This window comes from Schistocerca gregaria, chromosome 7 (assembly GCF_023897955.1).
Source record: "Schistocerca gregaria isolate iqSchGreg1 chromosome 7, iqSchGreg1.2, whole genome shotgun sequence".
In the NCBI taxonomy this organism is placed as follows: Eukaryota; Metazoa; Arthropoda; class Insecta; order Orthoptera; family Acrididae; genus Schistocerca; species Schistocerca gregaria.
In genome coordinates, this window is record NC_064926.1 from 116,659,236 (window position 1) to 116,663,200 (window position 3,965).

Below are 3,965 nucleotides of genomic sequence, written 5' to 3' on the forward strand. Positions count from 1 at the left end.
GTGAGACCAGACATTGCAGGCAAGTAGGCGCTTCACCATGACAAAGCCCTATGTTACATTGTCCCTACTATCACGGAAGTTTTGATTTCAAAAGGTATTCCTTTTTGTTGCGCAACTCCCCTACTCTTGAGTCTTTTTTCTTTTCCCTAAACTGAAAAGTGTCTTAAAAGTATGTCATTTTTAGAATCTGGAAAAGATCCAAAAATAATGTGGCGGACATGTTGATGGCCCCACCAGTCCAAAACATTCACGCTGTTGAAAAGACTGGGGACAACGATTCAGTCGGTCTGCAGCTGCCCAAGGGAACTACTTTGAAGGGGACCATATTGTTTTTAAAACAATGGAAACTTTGGTAGATAAAAAGTTCAGTCTCTGGACTTTTCTCACATACCTCGTAAGTCATGACGTTATTAAATTATACTGTCAACATGTTTTACCACACAACAATTGCAGCCATTTTTTGCTCTGCTGCTAATAATCTTATCACTACAGTGAATGGTGAAACTAACATAGTTCGAATAACAACAAAAAATTAATTTGTTTAATAAATATCCCCATCCCGATTCCCCGCACCCCTCCCTCCCCCCAGCGACTTGCTGAGTCGAATATTAAGTTGACATTTTGCAATTGGCTGAGAGCAAAACAGGGAAGAAGAGAGGAGGTCAATGGCCTTAAATGTAACAAGCACCATTTCCTCAGCACCATAAAAGCTCACGTCGGAATGTGAATTCCTTTTTGAACACTAATCGGAATCATCCCAACGGCAGAAACTGTTGCATGGCATGCTCATAGAGATTGTTTATATCCAAGTAAAAGTGTATCTAAAATCGTGGCCTGTACTCCTCCTCGCTCATCAATTGGTTATTCGCTTTGATGTACCTGTCTGCAGGACGGCAAAGTTCCCCACCAATCCTGCGTTCGAAACGGAGCAACCTGCCGACATTGGTCAGCCATTTGATGTGGATATGTTTTTTTTTAACATTTCATCTCACAAAATCTCTGACGCACTGTAATAGAAAAAATCCAAATCGGATGTGTCTATGGTGTTATGCAACAAAATAAGTAAGGAAAAATAAGAGTAAAATTTTTACTGAGTTCGAACAGCTAGCGTTACTCAGTCACGCGGAAGTGTGGAAAATGTAAACTTTTGAGTATCATTCAGTATCATAACTGCTCAGGAAGACAGCCACTTCAACACTCCTAAGAGAGACTGTAAGCAACTCAGCAGAAAATAGAATAGAGCAGGCCGAATGCCCTTTGTTATTCGCATAACGTTACATAAAAGTTACTAACTACGATGCAACAACAGCTAATAGGAGTTTGAGCAAGCAGTAAATGCCCTGTAACAGGATCGTTACGCAAATGTAGTGGTACTGAAGACCGCTGACAACTTGGGAAGAGCAAAATCAATTTCTCCTCTTCTCTGGCTGGAAGCCCGAGAACTCTTCGACAATTTCTCCTCTGCCAAATAAATACTCCACTCCCACAAGATTTTGGCATTTGATCAGTAGAATTACTGGCGTTCATGTCGTTTGCATTCGGTTCTCTGGTTAGTATATGGTAACATCTTGTGTGAGACACTGTTCTAGCGTCGGTCTTGTATTTGCTGCCCCAAGAGACGATCAGCAATCAGCATCCAGTCCTGATGTCAGCACAGCAGCCACCACTGGTGTGTAGTCCGAGGTTCTACCAACGCGACACCAATATAGGGCAGAAACCGACCTAAAATCCAGCGTCAGAGGGGTGTGAAGGCATACCGTACTGGCGGGCCACGTTAAGCATTCAGCACGACTACGCGGCTTCAGGCATCGCAGTCCCCCTGAGAAGATAATACGGTCAGTGATCTGGGAGCGACAGTCCCAGAAACGGCGTGTGAATCGAAGTACCCAAGTCGTGGTCACCGCCACTTCCAAGCAGAGCTACCGACCGGGCGGCATAATCGCCGCATCAGGGTCTCATCGACTTCCACTCCGAGCTGGCACAGTGTCCTCGGCAGCCGTGAGTCCGCTATTGAACTGCAAGTCGACGCATGCGAAGCAGCGACAACTTGTATTCTCAGTAATAAAAGCAATAATCTTGCATATTGTTTTAAAGCTTCTGACGACGCCGTCCAGATCTTCGGTCTGCACCCTGACGAATTGATAGTAGTTTTCAGCCCGGCAGAGGGTGGCCCATGCAAATTGGCGTACAGAAGTGCTCTAGTGTAGCGTCCGCGAGAGTTGGTTATCCTTCAACGATTCAGCGCAGCAACATAAGCAACAGTCACAAAGAGAGCGTCAAAGAGAAGACTATTTTATTTGTTTGCTACGTCCATATTAAAACTTAAAGACTTTGAGGTGATCTTGTATGGACCGAAAGAACTAGCAGATTTATCCCAGTTTAAAGGCAACAGCCGGCAAGAGCATCTCATTCAAACACTTTGCAAAATCTGTAAATTGATGGAACATTCTGCGCATTGTAATAGATTTGTACCAGCACTACTTGCAGAAAATACTTTGGTTATTGAGTTTTCTTCTTTTGGCAGTAGTACTAGCTGATCTGTGTAAAAAAAATGCACAAAAATTACAGAAACATGGGCAGCTAGTACTAACGATGCGAGAGAGTTCTTATGAAACAAGTTTCTAAATTGTTTGAATCTAATGAATAGCAGAAAACACTTAACGAACAGCTAACGCAACGAGTGAAAGTTTATTGACAGAAGAACAGCCTCAATCGAGTTTATGTGATACTGAAACAGTAAACCCTTCGTCATTCACTGGTTTAAGAACTCCCTTCCCTAGGAACACAACCAAGGACGTTACAGTGTCTGTAGACGATGTATTATCCACCGCCTCGTTATGTAGCTGGTCAGATGAGACACAATTTCGGATGGCCAAGTTACGTACCACGGGGAAGGCAAAAAATTGTGTCACATATCATGAAACGCTTAATGAAGCATCCACATTCAGGGTGTTAGCGGAGGCTTTGCTTCAAAGCTACAGAAAGCAGAACAGTACGCGTCGTCAGTCAACAGAGACCTCCAGCTGTCACTGCTACGAGCTAGTCACTGTCCTGTAGCCAACTGAGCACGGGCGCATATCCCACCCACTCACTTTTTTAAAGGAAATAAAGCCCATTTACGTTAACAAACTAAAAGTAAGGTAAATTAAATGTCAGTGGTGCTTGTTACATGATTCTAGTCGAGTGGTTTATGAGATATCGTATTTTGAAAAGTTCCCAGACCGACACCTGTAGACTACCTGTGGTAACACACGCTAATGAACAAACCAAATACATACACAACCTATGTGGATTCTGATCAGTGACAGGACAGTTGACCATCTGACCCTGCCACCGACATCCAGTCTGATACGAAACGACTACTGCACACATCTTAGCATTTTAGCGGAGATGTCTGAAAAGATTGCAGTAGTACGTCGTTGCACATCATCGCTGTATGGTAACGGCCTTGCCGCAGTGGACCCACCGGTTCCCGTCAGATCACCGAAGTTAAGAGCTGTCGGGCGTGGCCGGCACTTGGATGGGTGACCATCCGGGCCGCCATGCGCTGTTGCCACTTTTCGGGGTGCACTCATCCTCGTGATGCCAATTGAGGAGCTACTCGACCGAATAGTAGCGGCTCCGGTCAAACAAAACCATCGTAACGACCGGGAGAGCGGTGTGCTGAGCATATGCCCCTCCAATTCACATCCTCATCTGAGGATGACACGGCGGTCGGATTGTCCCGATGGGCCACTTGTGGCCTGATGGCGGAGTGATATCATCGCTGTCCTTGCAGACAGTGTCTTTTAGTTTTCCCTCAGAAAAAAGTCTACACGTGTTAAATTACGGGGAACGTGCAGACCAAGGTACAGGTCCTCTGCATCCAGTCCAACAACTTAGAAACAGTTCATGAAGACATGCTGTAGTACTTCGTGCAATACCGGCTGCACAGCCATCTTGTTGGTACCACAGGTTCCTCCTAG

The 3,965-nt window shown here is 44.9% G+C and overlaps 1 pseudogene; it reads left to right on the forward strand.

Annotated features, from left to right (window-relative positions):
* The first annotated feature begins 3,438 nt into the window (after positions 1 to 3,438).
* LOC126282556 (5S ribosomal RNA) lies at positions 3,439 to 3,556 on the forward strand (annotated as a pseudogene).
* The last annotated feature ends 409 nt before the right edge of the window (positions 3,557 to 3,965 follow it).